This window comes from Schistocerca gregaria, chromosome 10 (genome assembly GCF_023897955.1).
Source record: "Schistocerca gregaria isolate iqSchGreg1 chromosome 10, iqSchGreg1.2, whole genome shotgun sequence".
NCBI classification, from domain to species: domain Eukaryota; kingdom Metazoa; phylum Arthropoda; class Insecta; order Orthoptera; family Acrididae; genus Schistocerca; species Schistocerca gregaria.
In genome coordinates, this window is record NC_064929.1 from 8140330 (window position 1) to 8166475 (window position 26146).

Genomic DNA, 26146 nt, shown 5'->3' on the forward strand with positions numbered 1-26146 from the left:
CAGTAACCATGGTCACTTTCCTCCATGGGAGTAATGTCTCATACAGTCTACGCTTTGATCGTTCCCTAGAAGACCAGTAGTAGTTTCCGATGCACATCTGGGGGCATTCTGTAATGTGTGGACTATCAGAGTGTTGATGAAACACAGAAATTGCATCCGGATTGAATACAACAGTCACCATGCACCCTTTCCTCCATGGGAGTAATGTCTCAAACAGTCTACGCTTTGATCGTTCCCTGCAAGGCAAGTAGTAGTTTCCCATGCACATCTGGAGGCTTTCTGTAATCTGTGGACCTTTAAAGTGTTGATGAAACACAGAAATTGCTTCGGGATTGAATACAACAGTCACCATGCGCACTTTCCTCCATGGGAGTAGTGTCTGAAACAGTCTACGCTTTGATCGTTTCCTGGACGACCAATAGTAGTTTCCGATGCACATCTGGAGGCATTCGGTATCTGTGGACCTTCAAAGTGTTGATGAAACACAGAAATTGCATCGGGAGTGAATACTGCAGTAACCATGCGCACTTTCCTCCATGGGAGCAATGTCTCAAACAGTCTACACTTGGACCGTTCTCTAGAAGACCAGTAGTAGTTTCCGATGCACATCTGGAGGCATTCTGTAATCTGTGGACTATGAGAGTGTTGATGAAACACAGAAATTGCTTCGGGATTGAATACAACAGTCACCATGCGCACTTTCCTCAATGGGAGTAATGTCTCAAACAGTCTACGCTTTGATCGTTCCCTGGAAGACCAGTAGTACTTTCCGATGCACATTTGGAGGCATTCTGTAATCTGTGGACTATCAGAGTGTTGATGAAAGACAGAAGTTGCATCGGTATTGAATACAACAGTCACCATGCGCACTTTCCTCCATGGGAGTAATGTCTCAAACAGTTTATGCTTTGATCGTTCCCGAAAAGACCAGTAGTAGTTTCCGATGCACATCTGGAGGCATTCTGTAATCTGTGGTCTATCAGAGTGTTGATGAAACATAGAAATTGCATCGGGATTGAATAAAACAGTCACCATGCGCACTTTCCTCCATGGGAGTAATGTCTCAAACAGTTTACGCTTTGTTCGTTCCCTGGAAGACAAGTAGTAGTTTCCGATGCCCATCTGGTGTCATTCTGTAATCTGTGGACTATCAGAGTGTTGATGAAACACAGAAATTGCATCGGGATTCAATACAACAGTCACCATGTGCACTTCCCTCCATGAAAGTAATGTCTCAAACAGTCTACGATTTGATCGTTCCCTGCAAGGCCGGTAGTAGTTTCCCATGCACATCTGGAGGCATTCTGTAATCTGTGGACCTTCAATGTTTTGATGAAAAACAGAAATTGCCTCGGGATTGAATACAACAGTCATCATGCGCATTTTCCTCCATGGGAGTAATGTCTCAAAGAGTCTACGCTTTGATCGTTCCCTGGAAGACCAGTAGTAGTTTCCGATGCACATCTGGAGGCATTCTGTAATCTGTGGTCTATCAGAGTGTTGATGAAACATAGAAATTGCATCGGGATTGAATAAAACAGTCACCATGCGCACTTTCCTCCATGGGAGTAATGTCTCAAACAGTTTACGCTTTGTTCGTTCCCTGGAAGACAAGTAGTAGTTTCCGATGCCCATCTGGTGTCATTCTGTAATCTGTGGACCATCAAAGTGTTGATGAAACACAGAAATTGCATCGGGATTCAACACAACTGTCACCATGTGCACTTCCCTCCATGAAAGTAATGTCTCAAACAGTCTACGATTTGATCGTTCCCTGCAAGGCCGGTAGTAGTTTCCCATGCACATCTGGAGGCATTCTGTAATCTGTGGACCTTCAATGTTTTGATGAAACACAGAAATTGCCTCGGGATTGAATACAACAGTCACCATGCGCACTTTCCTCCATGGGAGTAGTGTCTCAATCAGTCTACGCTTTGATCGTTTCCTGGAAGACCAGTAGTAGTTTCCGATGCACATCTGGAGGAATTCTGTAATCTGTGTACCTTCAAAGTGTTGATGAAACACAGAAATTGCATCGGGAGTGAATACAACAGTAACCATGGTCACTTTCCTCCATAGGAGTAATGTCTCATACAGTCTACGCTTTGATCGTTCCCTAGAAGACCAGTAGTAGTTTCCGATGCATATCTGGGGGCATTCTGTAATGTGTGGACTATCAGAGTGTTGATGAAACACAGAAATTGCATCGGGATTGAATACAACGATCACCATGCGCACTTTCCTCCATGGAAGTAATGTCTCAAACAGTCTACGCTTTAAACGTTCCCTGCAAGACCAGCAGTAGTTTCCGATGCACATCTGGAGGCATTCTGTAATCTGTGGACCTTCACAGTGTTGATGAAACACAGAAATTGCCGCGGGATTGAATACAACAGTCACCATGCGCACTTTCCTCCATGGGAGTAATGTCCTAAGCAGTCTATGTTTGATCGTTTCCTGGAGAACCAGTAGTGGTTTCCGATGCACATCTGGAGGCATTCAGTAATCTGTGGACCTTCAAAGTGTTGATGAAACACTGAAACTTCATGGTGATTGAATACAACAGCCACCATGCGCACTTTCCTGCAGTGGGAGTAATGTTTCAAACAGTCTACGGTTTGATCGTTTCCTGGAAGACAACTAGTAGTTTCCGATGCACGTCTGGAGGCATACTGTAATCTGTGGACCTTCAAAGTGTTGATGAAACACAGAAATTGCATCAGTATTGAATACAACAGTCACCATGCGCACTTTCCTCCATGGGAGTAATGTCACAAACAGTCTACGCTTTGATCGTTCCCTGGAAGACCAGTAGTAGTTTCCGATGCCCATCTGGAGGCATTCTGTAATCTGTGGAGTATCAGAGTGTTGATGAAACACAGAAATTGCATAGGGATTGAATACAACAGTCACCATGCGCACTTTCCTCCATGGGAGTAATGTCTCAAACAGTCTACGCTTTGATCGTTCCCTGGAAGACCAGTAGTAGTTTCCGATGCACATTTGGAGGCATTCTGTAATCTGTGGACTATCAGAGTGTTGATGAAACACAGAAATTGCATCGGGATCCAATACTACAGTCACCATGTGCACTTCCCTCCATGGGAGTAATGTCTCAAACAGTCTACGATTTGATCGTTCCCTGCAAGGCCGGTAGTAGTTTCCCATGCACATCTGGAGGCATTCTGTAATCTGTGGACCTTCAATGTTTTGATGAAACAAAGAAATTGCATCGGGATTGAATACAACAGTCATCATGCGCATTTTCCTCCATGGGAGTAATGTCTCAAACAGTCTACGCTTTGATCGTTCCCTGGAAGACCAGTAGTAGTTTCCGATGCACATCTATAGGCACTCTGTAATCTGTGGACCTTTCAAGTGTTGATGACACACAGAAATTGCATCGGGATTGAATACAACAGTCACCATGCGCACTTTCCTCCATGGCAGTAGTGTCTCAATCAGTCTACGCTTTGATCGTTTCCTGGAAGACCAGTAGTAGTTTCCGATGCACATCTGGACGAATTCTGTAATCTGTGTACCTTCAAAGTGTTGATGAAACACAGAAATTACATCGGGAGTGAATACAACAGTAACCATGGTCACTTTCCTCCATGGGAGTAATGTCTCATACAGTCTACGCTTTGATCGCTCCCTAGAAGACCAGTAGTAGTTTCCGATGCACATCTGGGGGCATTCTGTAATGTGTAGACTATCAGAGTGTTGATGAAACACAGAAATTGCATCGGGATTGAATACAATAATCACCATGCGCACTTTCCTCCATGGAAGTAATGTCTCAAATAGTCCTCGCTTTGAACGTTCCCTGCAAGACCAGTAGTAGTTTCCGATGCACATCTGGAGGCATTCTGTAATCTGTGGACCTTCAAAATGTTGATGAAACACAGGAATTGCCGCGGGATTGAATACAAGAGTCACCATGCGCACTTTCCTCCATGAGAGTAATGTCACAAACAGTCTACGCTTTGATCGTTCCCTGGAAGTCAAGTAGTAGTTTCCGATGCACATCTGGTGTCATTCTGTAATCTGTGCACTATCAGAGTGTTGATGAAACACAGAAATTACATGGGATTGAATTCAATAGTCCCATGTGCACTTTCCTCCATGGGAGTAATGTCTCAAGCAGTTTACGTTTTGATCGTTCCCTGGAAGACCAGTAGTAGTTTCCGATGCACATCTGGGGGCATTCTGTAATCTGTGGACTATCAGAGTGTTGATGAAACTCAGAAATTGCATCAGGATTGAATACATCAGTCACCATGCACACTTTCCTCCATGGGAGTAATGTCTCAAACAGTCTTCTCTTTGATCGTTTTCTGGAAGACCAGTAGTAGTTTCCGGTGCACATCTGGAGGCATTCTGTAATCTGTGGACCTTTAAATTGTTGATGAAATACAGAAATTGCTTCGGGAGTGAATACAACAGTCACCATGCGCACTTTCATCCATGGGAGTAATGTCTCAAACCGTTTAAGCTTTTATCGTTCCCTGCAAGACCAGTGTAGTTTCCGATGCACATCTGAAGGCATTCTGTAATCTGTGGACTATCAGAGTGTTGATGAAACACAGAAATTGCATCGGGATTGAATACAACAGTCACCATGCGCACTTTCCTCCATGGGAGTAACGTCTCAAACAGTTAACGCTTTGACCGTTCCCTGGAAGACCAGTAGTAGTTTCCGATACACATCTGGGGGCATTCTGTAATGTGTGGACTATCAGAGTGTTGATGAAACACAGAAATTGCATCAGGATTGATTACAACAGTCACCATGCGCACTTTCCTCCATGGGAGTAATGTCTCAAACACTTTACGCTTTGATCATTCCCTGGAAGACCAGTAGTAGTATCCGATGCACATCTGTGGGCATTCTGCAATGTGTGGACTATCAGAGTGTTGATGAAACACAGAAATTGCATCGGGATTGAATACAACAGTCACCATGCGCACTTTCCACCATGGGAGTAATGTCACAAACAGTCTAGGCTTTGATCGTTCCCTGCAAGACCAGTAGTAGTTTCCGATGCACATCTGGAATCATTATGTAATCTGAGGACCTTCAAAGTGTTGACGAAACACAGAAATTGCTGCAGGATTGAATACAACAGTCACCATGCGCACATTCCTCCATGGGAGTAATGTCTCAAACAGTCTACGCTTTGATCGTTCCCTGCAAGGCCAGTAGTAGTTTCCCATGCACATCTGGAGGCTTTCTGTAGTCTGTGGACCTTTAAAGTGTTGATGAAACACAGAAATTGCATCGGGATTGAATACAACAGTCACCATGCGCACTTTCCTCCATGGGAGTAGGTTCTAAACCGGCTACGATTTGATCGTTTCCTGGACGACCAGTAGTAGTTTCCGATGCACATCTGGTGGCATTCGGTATCTGTGGACCTTCAAAATGTTGATGAAACACATAAATTGCATCGGGAGTGAATACAACAGTAACCATGCGCACTTTCCTCCATGGGAGTAATGTCTCACACAGTCTACACTTGGATCGTTCTCTAGAAGACCAGTAGTAGTTTCCGATGCACATCTGGAGGCATTCTGTAATATGTGGACTATCAGAGTGTTGATGAGACAAAGAAATTCCTTCGGGAATGAATACAAAAGTCACCATGCGCACTTTCCTCCATGGGTGTAATGTCTCAAACAGTTTACGCTTTGATCGTTCCCTGAAAGACCGGTAGTTCTTTCTGATGAACATCTGGGTTCATTCTGTAATGTGTAGACTATCAGAGTGTTGATGAAACACAGAAATTGCATCAGGATTGAATACAACAGTCACCATGCGCACATTCCTCCATGGGAGTTATGTCTCAAACAGTTTACGCTTTGATCGTTCCCTGGAAGACCAGTAGTAGTTTCCGATGCACATCTGGAGGCAATCTGTAATCTGTGGTCTGTCAGAGTGTTGATGAAACATATAAATTGCATCGGGATTGAATAAAACAGTCACCATGCGCACTTTCCTCCATGGGAATAATGTCTCAAACAGTTTACGCTTTGTTCGTTCCCTGGGAGACAAATAGTAGTTTCCGATGCCCATCTGGTGTTATTCTGTAATCTGTGGACTATCAGAGTGTTGATGAAACACAGAAATTACATCGGGATTGAATACAACAGTCTCCATGCGCACTTTCCTCCATGGTGAGTAATGTCTCAAACAGTTTACGGTTTGATCGTTCCCTGCAAGACCAGTAGCTGTTTCCGATGCACATCTGGAGGCATTCTGTAATCTGTGGACCTTCAAAATTTTTATGAAACACAGAAACTGCCGCGGGATTGAATACAAGAGTCACCATGCGCACCTTCCTCCATGGGAGTAATGTCTCAAACTGTTTACACTTTGATCGTTCCCTGGAAGACCAGTAGTAGTTTCCGATGCACATCTGTGGGCATTCTGCAATGTGTGGACTATCAGAGTGTTGATGAAACACAGAAATTGCATCGGGATTGAAGACAACAGTCACCATGCGCACTTTCCACCATGGGAGTAATGTCTCAAACAGTCTAGGTTTAGATCGTTCCCTGCAAGACCAGTAGTAGTTTCCGATGCACATCTGGAATCATTCTGTAATCTGTGGACCTTCAAAGTGTTGACGAAACACAGAAATTGCTGCAGGGTTGAATACAACAGTCACCATGCGCACTTTCCTCCATGGGAGTAATGTCTCAAACAGTTTACGCTTTGATCGTTCCCTGGAAGACCAGTAGTAGTTTAAGATGCACATCAGGGGGCATTCTGTAATGTGTGGACTATCAGAGTGTTGATGAAACACAGACATTGCATCCGGATAGAATACAACAGTCACCATGCGCTCTTTCCTCCATGGGAGTAATGTCTCAAACAGTCTACGCTATGATCGTTCCCTGCAAGGCCAGTAGTAGTTTCCCATGCACATCTGGAGGCTTTCTGTAATCTGTGGACCTTTAAAGTGTTGATGAAACATAGAAATTGCATCGGGATTGAATACAACAGTCACCATGCGCACTTTCCTCCATGGGAGTAGTGTCTGAAACAGTCTACGCTTTGATCGTTTCCTGGCCGACCAGTAGTAGTTTCCGATGCACATCTGGTGGCATTCGGTATCTGTGGACCTTCAAAATGTTGATGAAACACATAAATTGCATCGAGAGTGAATACAACAGTAACCATGCGCACTTTCCTCCATGGGAGTAATGTCTCACACAGTCTACACTTGGATCGTTCTCTAGAAGACCAGTAGTAGTTTCCGATGCACATCTGGAGGCATTCTGTAATCTGTGGACTATCAGAGTGTTGATGAAACACAGAAATTGCTTCGGGATTGAATAGAACAGTCACCATGTGCACTTTCCTCCATGGGAGTAATGTCTCAAACAGTTTACGCTTTGATCATTCCCTGGAAGACCAGTAGTTCTTTCCGATGAACATCTGGGTTCATTCTGTAATGTGTGGACTATCAGAGTGTTGATGAAACACAGAAATTGAATCAGGATTGAATACAACAGTCACCATGCGCACATTCCTCCATGGGAGTAATGTCTCAAACTGTTTACGCTTTGATCGTTCCCTGGAAGACCAGTAGTAGTTTCCGATGCTCATCTGGTGTCATTCTGTAATGTGTGGACTATCAGAGTGTTGATGAAACACAGAAATTGCATCGGGATTGAATACAACAGTCACCATTCGCACTTTCCTCCATGGGAGTAATGTCTCAAACAGTCTACGCTTTGATCGTTCCCTGGAAGACCAGTAGTAGTTTTCGATGCACATTTGGAGGCATTCTGTAATCTGTGGACTATCAGATTGTTGATGAAACATAGATGTTGCATCGGTATTGAATACAACAGTCACCATGCGCACTTTCCTCCATGAGAGTAATGTCTCAAACAATTTACGCTTTGATCGTTCCCTGCAAGACCAGTAGCTGTTTCCGATGCACATCTGGAGGCATTCTGTAATCTGTGGACCCTGAAAATTTTGATGAAACACAGAAATTGCATCGGGTGCGAATACAACAGTCACCATGTGCACTTTCCTCCATGAGAGTAATGTCTCTAACAGTTTACGCTTTGATCGTTCCCTGGAAGACCAGTAGTAGTTTCCGATGCACAACTGGAGGCATTCTGTAATCTGTGGTCTGTCAGAGTGTTGATGAAACACAGAAATTGCATCGGGAGCGAATACAACAGTCACCATGCGCACTTTCCTCCACGGGAGTAATGTCTCAAACAGTTTACGTTTTGATCGTTCCCTGGAAGACCAGTAGTAGATTCCGATGCCCATCTGGTGTCATTCTGTAATCTGTGGACTATCAGAGTGTTGATGAAACACAGAAATTGCATCGGGATTGAATACAACAGTCACCATGCGCACTTTCCTCCATGGGAGTAATGTCTCAAACAGTCTACGCTTTGATCGTCTCCTGGAGGACCAGTAGTAGTTTCCGATGCACATCTGGAGGCATTCTGTAATCTGTGGACCTTCAAAGTGCTGATGAAACACTGAAATTGCATCGGGATTGAATACGACAGTCACCATACGCACTTTCATCCATGGGAGTAATGTCTCAAACAGTTTACGGTTTGATCGTTCCCTGCAAGACCAGTAGCTGTTTCCGATGCACATCTGGAGGCATTCTGTAATCTGTGGACCTTCACAATTTTGATGAAACACAGGAATTGCCGCGGGATTGAATACAAGAGTCACCATGCGCACCTTCCTCCATGGGAGTAATGTCTCAAACAGTTTACGCTTTGATCGTTTCCTGGAAGACCAGTAGTAGTTTCCGATGCACATCTGTGGGCATTCTGCAATGTGTGGACTATCAGAGTGTTGATGAAACACAGACATTGCATCCGGATTGAATACAACAGTCACCATGCGCACTTTCCACCATGGGAGTAATGTCTCAAAAAGTCTAGGCTTAGATCGTTCCCTGCAAGACCAGTAGTAGTTTCCGATGCACATCTGGAATCATTCTGTAATCTGTGGACCTTCAAAGTGTTGACGAAACACAGAAATTGCTGCAGGGTTGAATACAACAGTCACCATGCGCACTTTCCTCCATGGGAGTAATGTCTCAAACAGTTTACGCTTTGATCGTTCCCTGGAAGACCAGTAGTTGTTTCCGATGCACATCAGTTGGCATTCTGTAATGTGTGGACTATCAGAGTGTTGATGAAACACAGACATTGCATCCGGATTGAATACAACAGCCACCGTGCGCACTTTCCTCCATGGGAGTAATGTCTCAAACAGTCTACGCTTTGATCGTTCCCTTCAAGGCCAGTAGTAGTTTCCCATGCACATCTGGAGGCTTTCTGTAATCTGTGGACCATTAAAGTGTTGATGAAACACAGAAATTGCATCGGGATTGAATACAACAGTCACCATGCGCACTTTCCTCCATGGGAGTAGTGTCTGAAACAGTCTACGCTTTGATCGTTTCCTGGCCAACCAGTAGTAGTTTCCGATGCACATCTGGAGGCATTCGGTAGCTGTGGACCTTCAAATTGTTGATGAAACACAGAAATTGCATCGGGAGTGAATACAACAGTAACCATGCGCACTTTCCTCCATGGGACTAATGTCTCAAACAGTCTACACTTGGATCGTTCTTTAGAAAACCAGTAGTAGTTTCCGATGCACATCTGGAGGCATTCTGTAATCTGTGGACTATCAGAGTGTTGATGAAACACAGAAATTGCTTCGGGATTGAATAGAACAGTCACCATGTGCACTTTCCTCCATGGGAGTAATGTCTCAAACAGTTTACGCTTTGATCATTCCCTTGAAGACCGGTAGTTCTTTCCGATGAACATCTGGGTTCATTCTGTAATGTGTGGACTATCAGAGTGTTGATGAAACACAGAAATTGCATCAGGATTGAATACAACAGTCACCATGCGCACATTGCTCCATGGGAGTAATTTCTCAAACAATTTACGCTTTGATCGTTCCCTGGAAGACCAGTAGTAGTTTCCGATGCACATCTGGAGGCATTCTGTAATCTGTGGTCTGTCAGAGTGTTGATGAAACATAGAAATAGCATCGGGATTGAATACAACATTCACCATGCGCACTTTCCTCCATCGGAGTAATGTCTCAAACAGTTTACGCTTTGTTCGTTCACTGGAAGACAAGTAGTAGTTTCCGATGCCCATCTGGTGTCATTCTGTAATCTGTGGACTATCAGAGTGTTGATGAAACACAGAAATTGCATCGGGATTGAATACAACAGTCACCATGCGCACTTTCCTCCATGGGAGTAATGTCTCAAACAGTCTACGCTTTGATCGTTCCCTGGAAGACCAGTAGTAGTTTGCGATGCACATTTGGAGGCATTCTGTAATCTGTGGACTATCAGATTGTTGATGAAACATAGAAGTTGCATCGGTATTGAATACAACAGTCACCATGCGCACATTCCTCCATGAGAGTAATGTCTCAAACAATTTACGCTTTGATCGTTCCCTGCAAGACCAGTAGCAGCTTCCGATGCACATCTGGAGGCATTCTGTAATCTGTGGACCCTGAAAATTTTGATGAAACACAGAAATTGCATCGGGAGCGAATACAACAGTCACCATGTGCACTTTCCTCCATGAGAGTATTGTCTCAAACAGTTTACGCTTTGATCGTTCCCTGGAAGACCAGTAGTAGTTTCCGATGCACAACTGGAGGCATTCTGTAATCTGTGGTCTGTCAGAGTGTTGATGAAACACAGATATTGCATTGGGATTGAATAAAACAGTCACCATGCGCACTTTCCTCCATGGGAGTAATGTCTCTAACAGTTTACTCTTTGTTCGTTCCCTGGAAGACAAGTACTAGTTTCCGAAGCCCATCTGGTGTCATTCTGTAATCTGTGGACTATCAGAGTGTTGATGAAACACAGAAATTGCATCGGGATTCAATACAACAGTCACCATGCGCACTTCCCTCCATTGGTGTAATGTCTCAAACAGTGTACGATTTGATCGTTCCCTGCAAGGCCGGTAGTAGTTTCCCATGCACATCTGGAGGCATTCTGTAATCTGTGGACCTTCAATGTTTTGATGAAACACAGAAATTGCCTCGGGATTGAATACAACAGTCATCATGCGCATTTTCCTCCATGGGAGTAATGTCTCAAACAGTCTACGCTTTGATCGTTCCCTGGAAGACCAGTAGTAGTTTCCGATGCACATCTGGAGGCACTCTGTAATCTGTGGACCTTTAAAGTGTTGATGAAACACAGAAATCGCCTTGGGTTTGTATACAACAGTTATCATGCGCATTTTCCCCCATGGGAGTAATGTCTCAAACAGTTTACGCTTTGATCGTTCCCTGGAAGACCAGTAGTTGTTTCCGATGAACATCTGGGTTCATTATGTAATGTGTGGACTATCAGAGTTTTGACGAAACACAGAAATTGCATCAGGATTGAATACAACAGTCACCATGCGCACTTTCCTCCAAGGGAGTAATGTCTCAAACAGTTTACGCTTTGATCGTTCCCTGGAAGACCAGTAGTAGTTTCCGATGCACATCTGTGGGCAATCTGTAATACGTGGACTATCAGACTGTTGATGAAACACAGAAATTGCATCGGGATTGAATACAACAGTCACCATGCGCAGTTTCCTCCATTTGAGAAATGTCTCAAACAGTCTACGCTTTGATCGTTCCCTGGAAGACCAGTAGTAGTTTCCGATGCACATCTGGAGGAATTCTTTAGTCTGTGGACCTTCAAAGTGTTGATCAAACACAGAAATTACATCGGGAGTGAATACAACAGTAACCATGGTCACTTTCCTCCATAGGAGTAATGTCTCATACAGTCTACGCTTTGATTGTTCCCTAGAAGACCAGTAGTAGTTTCCGATGCACATCTGGGGGCATTCTGTAATGTGTGGACTATCAGAGTGTTGATGAAACACAGAAATTGCATCGGGATTGAATACGACAGTCACCATGCGCACTTTCCTCCATGGGAGTAATGTCTCAAACAGTTTACGCTTTGATCGTTCCCTGGAAGACCAGTAGTTGTTTCCGATGAACATCTGGGTTCATTATGTAATGTGTGGACTATCAGAGTTTTGACAAAACACAGAAATTGCATCAGGATTGAATACAACAGTCACCATGCGCGCTTTCCTCCAAGGGAGTAATGTCTCAAACAGTTTACGCTTTGATCGTTCCCTGGAAGACCAGTAGTAGTTTCCGATGCACATCTGTGGGCATTCTGTAATACGTGGACTATCAGACTGTTGATGAAACACAGAAATTGCATCGGGATTGAATACAACAGTCACCATGCGCACTTTTCTCCATTTGAGAAATGTCTCAAACAGTCTACGCTTTGATCGTTCCCTGCAAGACCATTAGTAGTTTCCGATACACATCTGGAGGCATTCTGTAATCTGTGGACCTTCAAAGTGTTGATGAAACACAGAAATTGCATCGGGATCGAATACAACAGTCATCATGCGCATTTTCCTCCATGGGAGTAATGTCTCAAACAGTCTACGCTTTGATCGTTCCTTGGAAGACCAGTAGTAGTTTCCGATGCACATCTGGAGGCACACTGTAATCTGTGGACCTTTAAAGTGTTGATGACACACAGAAATTGCATCGGGATTGAATACAACAGTCACCATGCACACTTTCCTCCATGGGAGTAGTGTCTCAATCAGTCAACGCTTTGATCGTTTCCTGGAAGGCCAGTAGTAGTTTCCGATGCACATCTGGAGGCATTCTGTAATCTGTGGACCTTCAAAGTGTTGATGAAGCACAGAATATACATCGGGAGTGAATACAACAGTAACCATGATCACATTCCTCCATGGGAGTAATGTCTCATACAGTCTACGCTTTGATCGTTCCCTAGAAGACCAGTAGTAGTTTCCGATGCACATCTGGGGGCATTCTGTAATGTGTGGACTATCAGAGTGTTGATGAAACACAGAAATTGAATCTGGATTGAATACGACAGTCACCATGCCCACTTTCCTCTTTGGGAGTAATGTCTCAAACAGTTTACGCTTTGATCGTTCCCTGGAAGACCAGTAGTAGTTTCCGATGCACATCTGTGGGCATATTGTAATGTGTGGACTATCAGACTGTCGATGAAACACAGAAATGGCATCGGGATTGAATACAACAGTCACCATGCACACTTTCCTCCATTTCAGAAATGTCTCAAACAGTCTACGCTTTGATCGTTCCCTGCAAGACCAGTAGTAGTTTCCGATACACATCTGGAGGCATTCTGTAATCTGTGGACCTTCAAAGTGTTGATGAAACACAGAAATTGCATCGGGATTGAATACAACAGTCACCATGCGCACTTTCCTCCATATGAGTAGTGTCTGAAACAGTCTACGCTTTGATCGTTTCCTGGCCGACCAGTAGTAGTTTCCGATGTACATCTGGAGGCATTCGGTATCTGTGGACCTTCAAATTGTAGATGAAACACAGAAATTGCATCGGGAGTGAATACAACAGTAACCATGCGCACTTTCCTCCATGGGAGTAATGACTCAAACAGTCTACACTTGGATCGTTCTCTAGAAGACCAGTAGTAGTTTCCGATGCACATCTGGAGGCATTCTGTAATCTGTGGACTATCAGAGTGTTGATGAAACACAGAAATTGCTTCGGGATTGAATAGAACAGTCACCATGTGCACTTTCCTCCATGGGAGTAATGTCTCAAACAGTTTACGATTTGATCATTCCCTGGAAGACCGGTAGTTCTTTCCGATGAACATCTGGGTTCATTCTGTAATGTGTGGACTAACAGAGTGTTGATGAAACACAGAAATTGCATCAGGATTGAATACAACAGTCACCATGCGCACATTCCTCCATGGGAGTAGTGTCTCAAACAATTTACGCTTTGATCGTTCCCTGGAAGACCAGTAGTAGCTTCCGATGCACATCTGGAGGCATTCTGTAATCTGTGGTCTGTCAGAGTGTTGATGAAACATAGAAATAGCATCGGGATTGAATAAAACAGTCACCATGCGCACTTTCCTCCATCGGAGTAATGTCTCAAACAGTTTACGCTTTGTTCGTTCCCTGGAAGACAAGTAGTAGTTTCCGATGCCCATCTGGTGTCATTCTGTAATCTGTGGACTATCAGAGTGTTGATGAAACACTAAAATTGCATCGGGATTGAATACAACAGTCACCATGCGCACTTTCCTCCATGGGAGTAATGTCTCAAACAGTCTACGCTTTGATCGTTCCCTGGAAGACCAGTAGTAGTTTGCGATGCACATTTGGAGGCATTCTGTAATCTGTGGACTATCAGAGTGTTGATGAAACATAGAAGTTGCATCGGTATTGAATACAACAGTCACCATGCGCACTTTCCTCCATGAGAGTAATGTCTCAAACAGTTTACGCTTTGATCCTTCCCTGGAAGACCAGTAGTAGTTTCCGATGCACAACTGGAGGCATTCTGTAATCTGTGGTCTGTCAGAGTGTTGATGAAACACAGAAATTGCATTGGGATTGAATAAAACAGTCACCATGCGCACTTTCCTCCATGGGAGGAATGTCTCCAACAGTTTACTCTTTGTTCGTTCCCTGGAGGACAAGTAGTAGTTTCCGATGCCCATCTGGTGTCATTCTGTAATCTGTGGACTATCAGAGTGTTGATGAAACACAGAAATTGCATCGGGATTCAATACAGCAGTCACCATGCGCACTTCCCTCCATGGGAGTAATGTCTCAAACAGTCTACGATTTGATCGTTCCCTGCAAGGCCGGTAGTAGTTTCCCATGCACATCTGGAGGCATTCTGTAATCTGTGGACCTTCAATGTTTTGATGAAACACAGAAATTGCCTCGGGATTGAATACAACAGTCATCATGCGCATTTTCCTCCATGGGAGTAATGTCTCAAACAGTCTACGCTTTGATATTTCCCTGGAAGACCAGTAGTAGTTTCCGATGCACATCTGGAGGCACTCTGTAATCTGTGGACCTTTAAAGTGTTGATGACACACAGAAATTGCATCGGGAGTGAATACAACAGTAACCATGCGCACTTTCCTCCATTGGAGTAATGTCTCAAACAGTCTACGCTTTGATTGTTCCCTAGAAGACCAGTAGTAGTTTCCGATGCACATCTGGGGGCATTCTGTAATGTGTGGACTATCAGAGTGTTGATGAAACACAGAAATTGCATCGGGATTGAATACGACAGTCACCATGCGCACTTTCCTCCATGGGAGTAATGTCTCAAACAGTTTACGCTTTGATCGTATTCTGGAAGACCAGTAGTTGTTTCCGATGTACATCTGGGTTCATTATGTAATGTGTGGACTATCAGAGTTTTGACGAAACATAGAAATTGCATCAGGATTGAATACAACAGTCACCATGCGCTCTTTCCACCAAGGGAGTAATGACTCAAACAGTTTACGCTTTGATCGTTCCCTGGAAGACCAGTAGTAGTTTCCGATGCACATCTGTGGGCATTTTGTAATACGTGGACTCTCAGACTGTTGATGAAACACAGAAATTGCATCGGGATTGAATACAACAGTCACCATGCGCACTTTCCTCCATTTGAGAAATGTCTCAAACAGTCTACGCTTTGATCGTTCCCTGCAAGACCATTAGTAGTTTCCGATACACATCAGGAGGCATTCTGTAATCTGTGGACCTTCAAAGTGTTGATCAAACACATAAATTGCATCGGGATTGAATATAACAGTCACCATGCGCACTTTCCTCCATGTGAATGACGTCTCAAACAGTTTACGCTTTGATCGTTCTATGGAAGACCAGTAGTAGTTTCCGATACACATCTGGAGGCATTCTGTAATGTGTGGACTATCAGAGTGTTGATGAAACACAGAAATTGCATCAGGATTTATAACAACAGTCACCATGCGCACTTTCCTCCATGGGAGTAATGTCTCAAACAGTTTACGCTTTGATCGTTCCCTGGAAGACCAGTAGTTGTTTCCGATGAACATCAGGGTTCATTATGTAATGTGTGGACTATCAGAGTGTTGATGAAACACAGAAATTGCCTCGGGATTGAATACAACAGTCATCATGCTCATTTTCCTCCATGGGAGTAATCTCTCAAACAGTCTACGCTTTGATCGTTACCTGGAAGACCAGTAGTAGCTTCCGATGTACATCTGAGGGCATTCTGTAATGTGTGGACAATCAGAGTGTTGATGAAACACAGAAATTGCATCGGGATTGAATACAAAAGTCACCATGCGCACTTTCCACCATGGGAGTAATGTCTCAAACAGTCTATGCTTTGATCGTTTTCTGCAAGACCAGTAGTATTTTCCGATGCACATCTGGAATCATTCTGTAATCTGTGGACCTTCAAAGTGTTGACGAAACACAGAAATTGCATCGGGATTGAATACAACAGTCACCATGCGCACTTTCCTCCATGGGAGTAACGACGCCAACAGTCTACGCTTTGATCGTCCCTGCAAGACCAGTAGTAGTTTCCGATGCACATCTGGAGGCATTCTGTAATCTGTGTACTATCAGAGTGTTGATGATACACAGAAATTGCTTCGGGATTGAATAAAACAGTCACCATGCGCACTTTCCTCCATTTGAGAAATGTCTCAAACAGTCTACGCTTTGATCGTTCCCTGCAAGACCAGTAGTAGTTTCCGATACACATCTGGAGGCATTCTGTAATCTGTGGACCTTTAAAGTGTTGATGAAACACAGAAATTGCCTCGGGATTGAATACAACAGTCATCATGCTCATTTTCCTCCATGGGAGTAATCTCTCAAACAGTCTACGCTTTGATCGTTCCCTGGAAGACCAGTAGTAGTTTCCGATGCATATCTGGAGGCACTCTGTAATCTGTGGACCTTTAAAGTGTTGATGAAACACAGAAATTGCCTCGGGATTGAATACAACAGTCATCATGCTCATTTATCTCCATGGGAGTAATCTCTCAAACAGTCTACGCTTTGATCGTTCCCTGGAAGACCAGTAGTAGTTTCCGATGCATATCTGGAGGCACTCTGTAATCTGTGGACCTTTAAAGTGTTGATGAAACACAGAAATTGCATCGGGATTGAATACAAGAGTCACCATGCGCACTTACCTCCATGGGAGTAATGTCTCAAAGAGTTTACGCTTTGATCGTTCCCTGGAAGACCAGTAGTAGCTTCCGATGTACATCTGGGGGCATTCTGTAATGTGTGGACTATCAGAGTGTTGATGAAACACAGAAACTGCATCGGGATTCAATACAACATTCACCATGCGCACTTTCATCCTTGGGAGTAATGTCTCAAACAGTCTACACTTGGATCGTTCCCTAGAAGAGCAGTAGTAGTTTCCGATGCACATCTGGGGGCATTCTGTAATGTGTGGCCCTTCAAAGTGTTGATGAAACACAGAAATTGCATCGGGATTGAATAAAACAGTCACCATTTGCACTTTGCTCCATGAGAGTAATGTATCAAACAGTCTACGCTTTGATCGTTCCCTGGAAGACAAGTAGTAGTTTCCGATGCACATCTGGAATCATTCTGTAATCTGTGGACCTTGAAAGTGTTGACGAAACACAGAAATTGCCGCGGGATTGAATAAAACAGTCACCATGCGCACTTTCCTCCATGGGAGTAATGTCTCAAACAGTTTAGGCTTTGTTCGTTCCCTGGAAGACAAATAGTAGTTTCCGATGCCCATCTGGTGTCATTCTGTAATCTGTGGACTATCAGAGTGTTGATGAAACACAGAAATTTCATCGGGATTCAATAAAACAGTCACCATGCGCACTTCCCTCCATGGGAGTAATGTCTCAAACAGTCTACGATTTGATCGTTCCCTGCAAGGCCGGTAGTAGTTTCCCATGCACATCTGGAGGCATTCTGTAATCTGTGGACCTTCAATGTTTTGATGAAACACAGAAATTGCCTTGGGATTGAATACAACAGTCATCATGCGCATTTTCCTCCATGGGAGTAATGTCTCAAACAGTCTATGCTTCGATCGTTCCCTGGAAGACCAGTAGTAGTTTCCGATGCACATCTGGAGGCACTCTGTAATCTGTGGACCTTTAAAGTGTTGATGACACACAGAAATTGCATCGGGATTGAATACAACAGTCACCATGCACACTTTCCTCCATGGGAGTAGTGTCTCAATCAGTCTACGCTTTGATCGTTTCCTGGAAGGCCAGTAGTAGTTTCCGATGTACATCTGGAGGAATTCTGTAATCTGTAGACCTTCAAAGTGTTGATGAAACACAGAAATTACATCGGGAGTGAATACAACAGTAACCATGGTCACTTTCCTCCATGGGAGTAATGTCTCATACAGTCTACGCTTTGATTGTTCCCTAGAATACCAGTAGTAGTTTCCGATGCACATCTGGGGGCATTCTGTAATGTGTGGACTATCAGAGTGTTGATGAAACACAGAAATTGCATCGGGATTGAATACGACAGTCACCATGCGCACTTTCCTCCATGGGAGTAATGTCTCAAACAGTTTACGCTTTGATCGTTCCCTGGAAGACCAGTAGTAGTTTCCGATGCACATCTGTGGGCATTTTGTAATACGTGGACTATCAGACTGTTGATGAAACACAGAAATTGCATCGGGATTGAATACAACAGTCACCATGCGCACTTTCCTCCATTTGAGAAATGTCTCAAACAGTCTACGCTTTGATCGTTCCCTGCAAGACCATTAGTAGTTTCCGATACACATCAGGAGGCATTCTGTAATCTGTGGACCTTCAAAGTGTTGATGAAACACAGAAATTGCATCGGGATTGAATATAACAGTCACCATGCGCACTTTCCTCCATGTGAATGACGTCTCAAACAGTTTACGCTTTGATCGTTCTATGGAAGACCAGTAGTAGTTTCCGATACACATCTGGGGGCATTCTGTAATGTGTGGACTATCAGAGTGTTGATGAAACACAGAAATTGCATCAAGATTTATAACAACAGTCACCATGCGCACTTTCCTCCATGGGAGTAATGTCTCAAACAGTTTACGCTTTGATCGTTCAATGGAAGACCAGTAGTTGTTTCCGATGAACATCAGGGTTCATTATGTAATGTGTGGACTAGCAGAGTGTTGATGAAACACAGAAATTGCCTCGGGATTGAATACAACAGTCATCATGCTCATTTTCCTCCATGGGAGTAATCTCTCAAACAGTCTACGCTTTGATCGTTCCCTGGAAGACCAGTAGTAGTTTCCGATGCATATCTGGAGGCACTCTGTAATCTGTGGACCTTTAAAGTGTTGATGAAACACAGAAATTGCATCGGGATTGAATACAAGTGTCACCATGCGCACTTACCTCCATGGGAGTAATGTCTCAAACAGTTTACGCTTTGATCGTTCCCTGGAAGACCAGTAGTAGCTTAAGATGTACATCTGGGGGCATTCTGTAATGTATGGACAATCAGAGTGTTGATGAAACACAGAAATTGCATCGGGATTGAATACAAAAGTCACCATGCGCACTTTCCACCATGGGAGTAATGTCTCAAACAGTCTATGCTTTGATCGTTTTCTGCAAGACCAGTAGTATTTTCCGATGCACATCTGGAATCATTCTGTAATCTGTGGACCTTCAAAGTGTTGACGAAACACAGAAATTGCATCGGGATTGAATAGAACAGTCACCATGCGCACTTTCCTCCATGGGAGTAACGACGCCAACAGTCTACGCTTTGATCGTCCCTGCAAGACCAGTAGTAGTTTCCGATGCACATCTGGAGGCATTCTGTAATCTGTGTACTATCAGAGTGTTGATGATACACAGAAATTGCATCGGGATTGAATAAAACAGTCACCATGCGCACTTTCCTCCATTTGAGAAATGTCTCAAACAGTCTACGCTTTGATCGTTCCCTGCAAGACCAGTAGTAGTTTCCGATACACATCTGGAGGCATTCTGTAATCTGTGGACCTTTAAAGTGTTGATGAAACACAGAAATTGCCTCGGGATTGAATACAACAGTCATCATGCTCATTTTCCTCCATGGGAGTAATCTCTCAAACAGTCTACGCTTTGATCGTTCCCTGGAAGACCAGTAGTAGTTTCCGATGCATATCTGGAGGCACTCTGTAATCTGTGGACCTTTAAAGTGTTGATGAAACACAGAAATTGCCTCGGGATTGAATACAACAGTCATCATGCTCATTTTCCTCCATGGGAGTAATCTCTCAAACAGTCTACGCTTTGATCGTTCCCTGGAAGACCAGTAGTAGTTTCCGATGCATATCTGGAGGCACTCTGTAATCTGTGGACCTTTAAAGTGTTGATGAAACACAGAAATTGCATCGGGATTGAATACAAGAGTCACCATGCGCACTTACCTCCATGGGAGTAATGTCTCAAAGAGTTTACGCTTTGATCGTTCCCTGGAAGACCAGTAGTAGCTTCCGATGTACATCGGGGGGCATTCTGTAATGTGTGGACTATCAGAGTGTTGATGAAACACAGAAACTGCATCGGGATTCAATACAACAGTCACCATGCGCTCTTTCATCTTTGGGAGTAATGTCTCAAACAGTCTACACTTTGATCGTTCCCTGGAAGACAAGTAGTAGTTTCCGATGCACATCTGGAATCATTCTGTAATCTGTGGACCTTGAAAGTGTTGACGAAACACAGAAATTGCCGCGGGATTGAAAAGAACAGTCACCATGCGCACTTTCCTCCATGGGAGTAATGTCTCAAACAGTTTAGGCTTTGTTCGTTCCCTGGAAGACAAATAGTAGTTTCCGATGCCCATCTGGTGTCATTCTGTAATCTGTGGACTATCAGAGTGTTGATGAAACACAGAAATTTCATCGGGATTCAATAAAACAGTCACCATGCGCACTTCCCTCAATGGGAGTAATGTCTCAAACAGTCTACGATTTGATCGTTCCCTGCAAGGCCGGTAGTAGTTTCCCATGCACATCTGGAGGCATTCTGTAATCTGTGGACCTTCAATGTTTTGATGAAACACAGATATTGCCTTGGGATAGAATACAACAGTCATCATGCGCATTTTCCTCCATGGGAGTAATGTCTCAAACAGTCTACGCTTTGATCGTTCCCTGGAAGACCAGTAGTAGTTTCCGATGCACATCTGGAGGCACTCTGTAATCTGTGGACGTTTAAAGTGTTGATGACACACAGAAATTGCATCGGGATTGAATACAACAGTCACCATGCACACTTTCCTCCATGGGAGTAGTGTCTCAATCAGTCTACGCTTTGATCGTTTCCTGGAAGGCCAGTAGTAGTTTCCGATGCACATCTGGAGGCATTCTGTAATCTGTGGACCTTCAAAGTGTTGATGAAACACAGAAATTACATCGGGAGTGAATACAACAGTAACCATGATCACTTTCCTACATGGGAGTAATGTCTCATACAGTCTACGCTTTGATCGTTCCCTAGAAGACCAGTAGTAGTTTCCGATGCACATCTGGGGGCATTCTGTAATGTGTGGACTATCAGAGTGTTGATGAAACACAGAAATTGCTTCAGGATTGAATACGACAGTCACCATGCCCACTTTCCTCCATGGGAGTAATGTCTCAAACAGTTTACGCTTTTATCGTTCCCTGGAAGTCCAGTAGTAGTTTCCGATGCACATCTGTGGGCATATTGTAATGTGTGGACTATCAGGCTGTTGATGAAACACAGAAATGGCATCGGGATTGAATACAACAGTCACCATGCGCACTTTCCTCCATTTGAGAAATGTCTCAAACAGTCTACGCTTTAATCGTTCCCTGCAAGACCAGTAGTAGTTTCCGATACACATCTGGAGGCATTCTGTAATCTGTGGACCTTCAAAGTGTTGATGAAACACAGAAATTGCATCGGGATTGTATACAACTGTCACCATTCGCACTTTCCTCCATGGGAATAACGTCTCAAACAGTTTACGCTTTGATCGTTCCCTGGAAGACCAGTAGTAGTTTCCGATACACATCTGGGGGCATTCTGTAATGTGTGGACTATCAGAGTGTTGATGAAACACAGAAATTGCATCAGGATTTAATACAACAGTCACCATGCGCACTTTCCTCATGTGAGTAAAGTCTCAAAGAGTTTACGCTTTGTTCGTTCCCTGGAAGACCAGTAGTGGTTTCCGATGCACATCTGGAGGCACTCTGTAGTCTGTGGATCTTTAAAGTGTTGATGAATCACAGAAATTGCATCGGGATTGAATACAACAGTCACCATGCGCACTTTCCTCCATTTGAGAAATGTCTCAAACAGTCTACGCTTAGATCGTTCCCTGCCAGACCAGTAGTAGTTTCCGATACACATCTGGAGGCATTCTGTAATCTCTGGACCTTCAAAGTGTTGATGAAACACAGAAATTGCATCGGGATTGAATAAAACAGTCACCATGCGCACTTACCTACATGGGAGTAATGTCACTAACAGTCTACGCTTTGATCGTTCCCTGGAAGACCAGTAGTATTTTCCGATGCACATCTGGAGGCATTCTGTAATCTGTGGTCTGTCAGAGTGTTGATGAAACACAGAAATTGCATTGGGATTGAATAAAACAGTCACCATGCGCACTTTCCTCCATGGGAGTAATGTCTCAAACAGTTTACTCTTTGTTCGTTCCCTGGAAGACAAGTAGTAGTTTCCGATGCCCATCTGGTGTCATTCTGTAATCTGTGGACTATCAGAGTGTTGATGAAACACAGAAATTGCTTCGGGATTCAATACAACAGTCTCCATGCGCACTTCCCTCCATGGGAGTAATGTCTCAAACAGTCTACGATTTGATCGTTCCCTGCAAGACCGGTAGTAGTTTCCCATGCACATCTGGAGGCATTCTGTAATCTGTGGACCTTCAATGTTTTGATGAAACACAGATATTGCCTCGGGATTGAATACAATAGTCATCATGCGCATTTTCCTCCATAAGAGTAATGTCTCAAACAGTCTACGCTTAGATCGTTCCCTGCCAGAACAGTAGTAGTTTCCGATACACATCTGGAGGCATTCTGTAATCTCTGGACCTTCAAAGTGTTGATGAAACACAGAAATTGCATCGGGATTGAATAAAACAGTCACCATGCGCACTTACCTACATGGGAGTAATGTCACTAACAGTCTACGCTTTGATCGTTCCCTGGAAGACCAGTAGTATTTTCCGATGCACATCTGGAGGCATTCTGTAATCTGTGGTCTGTCAGAGTGTTGATGAAACACAGAAATTGCATTGGGATTGAATAAAACAGTCACCATGCGCACTTTCCTCCATGGGAGTAATGTCTCAAACAGTTTACTCTTTGTTCGTTCCCTGGAAGACAAGTAGTAGTTTCCGATGCCCATCTGGTGTCATTCTGTAATCTGTGGACTATCAGAGTGTTGATGAAACACAGAAATTGCTTCGGGATTCAATACAACAGTCACCATGCGCACTTCCCTCCATGGGAGTAATGTCTCAAACAGTCTACGATTTGATCGTTCCCTGCAAGACCGGTAGTAGTTTCCCATGCACATCTGGAGGCATTCTGTAATCTGTGGACCTTCAATGTTTTGATGAAACACAGATATTGCCTCGGGATTGAATACAATAGTCATCATGCGCATTTTCCTCCATGGGAGTAATGACTCAAACAGTCTACGCTTTGATCGTTCCCTGGAAGACCAGTAGTAGTTTCCGATGCACATCTGGAGGCACTCTGTAATCTGTGGACCTTTAAAGTGTTGATGACACACAGAAATTGCGTCGGGATTGAATACAACAGTCACCATGCGCACTTTCCTCCATGGGAGTAGTGTCTCAATCAGTCTACGCTTTGATCGTGTCCTGGAAGACCAGTAGTAGTTTCCGATGCACATCTGGAGGAATTCTGTAATCTGTGGACCTTCAAAGTGTTGATGAAACACAGAAATTACATCGGGAGTGAATACAACAGTAACCATGGTCACTTTCCTCCATGGGAGTAATGTCTCATACAGTCTACGCTTTGATTGTTCCCTAGAAGACCAGTAGTAGTTTCCGATGCACATCTGGGGGCATTCTGTATTGTGTGGACTATCAGAGTGTTGATGAAACACAGAAATTGCATCGGGATTGAATACGACAGTCACCATGCGCACTTTCCTCCATGGGAGTAATGTCTCAAAGAGTTTACGCTTTGATCGTTTTCTGGAAGACCAGTAGTTGTTTCCGATGTACATCTGGGTTCATTATGTAATGTGTGGACTATCAGAGTTTTGACGAAACACAGAAATTGCATCAGGATTGAATACAACAGTCACCATGCGCACTTTCCTCCAAGGGAGTAATGTCTCAAACAGTTTACGCTTTGATCGTTCCCTGGAAGACCAGTAGTAGTTTCCGATGCACATCTGTGGGCATTTTGTAATACGTGGACTATCAGACTGTTGATGAAACACAGAAATTGCATCGGGATTGAATACAACAGTCACCATGCGCACTTTCCTCCATTTGAGAAATGTCTCAAACAGTCTACGCTTTGATCGTTCCCTGCAAGACCATTAGTAGTTTCCGATACACATCTGGAGGCATTCTGTAATCTGTGGACCTTCAAAGTGTTGATGAAACACAGAAATTGCATCGGGATTGAATATAACAGTCACCATGCGAACTTTCCTCCATGTGAATGACGTCCCAAACAGTTTACGCTTTGATCGTTCTATGGAAGACCAGTAGTAGTTTCCGATACACATCTGGGTTCATTCTGTAATGTGTGGACTATCAGAGTGTTGATGAAACACAGAAATTGCTTCAGGATTTATAACAACAGTCACCATGCGCACTTTCCTCCATGGGAGTAATGTCGCAAACAGTTTACGCTTTGATCGTTCCCTGGAAGGCCAGTAGTTGTTTCAGATGAACATCAGGGTTCATTATGTAATGTGTGGACTATCAGAGTGTTGATGAAACACAGAAATTGCCTCGGGATTGAATACAACAGTCATCATGCTCATTTTCCTCCATGGGAGTAATCTCTCAAACAGTCTACGCTTTGATCGTTCCCTGGAAGACCAGTAGTAGTTTCCGATGCACATCTGGAGGCATTCTGTAATCTGTGTACTATCAGAGTGTTGATGATACACAGAAATTGCATCGGGATTGAATACAACAGCCACCATGTGCACTTTCTTCCATGGGAGTAATGTCTCAAACAGTTTACGCTTTGATCGTTCCTTGGAAGACCATTAGTTGTTTCTGATGAACATCTGGGGGCATTCTGTAATGTGTGGTCTATCAGAGTGTTGATGAAATACAGACATTGCATCGGGATTGAATACAACAGTCACCATGCGCACATTCCTCCATGGGGGTAATGTCTCAAACAGTTTACGATTTTGATAGTTCCCTGGAAGTCCAGTAGTAGTTTCCAAAGCACATCTGGTGTCATTCTGTAAACTGTGGACTATCAGAGTGTTGATGAAACACAGAAACTGCATCGGGATTCAATACAACAGTCACCATGCGCACTTTCATCCTTGGGAGTAATGTCTCAAACATTCTACACTTGGATCGTTCCCTAGAAGAGCAGTAGTAGTTTCCGATGCACATCTGGTGGCATTCTGTAATGTGTGGCCCTTCAAAGTGTTGATGAAACACAGAAATTGCTTCGGGATTGAATACAACAGTCACCATGCGCACTTACCTACATGGGAGTAGTGTCACTAACAGTCTACGCTTTGATCGTTCCCTGGAAGACCAGTAGTATTTTCCGATGCACATTTGGAGGCATTCTGTAATCTGTGGACCTTCACAGTGTTGATGAAACACAGAAATTGCATCGGGATTGAATACAACAGTCACCATGCGCACTTTCCTCCATGGGAATAACGTCTCAAACAGTTTACGCTTTGATCGTTCCCTGGATGACAAATAGTAGTTTCCGATGCCCATCTGGTGTCGTTCTGTAATCTGTGGACTATCAGAGTGTTGATGAAACACAGAAATTTCATCGGGATTCAATAAAACAGTCACCATGCGCACTTCCCTCAATGGGAGTAGTGTCTCAAACTGTCTACGATTTGATCGTTCCCTGCAAGGCCGGTAGTAGTTTCCCATGCACATCTGGAGGCATTCTGTAATCTGTGGACCTTCAATGTTTTGATGAAACACAGAAATTGCCTTGGGATTG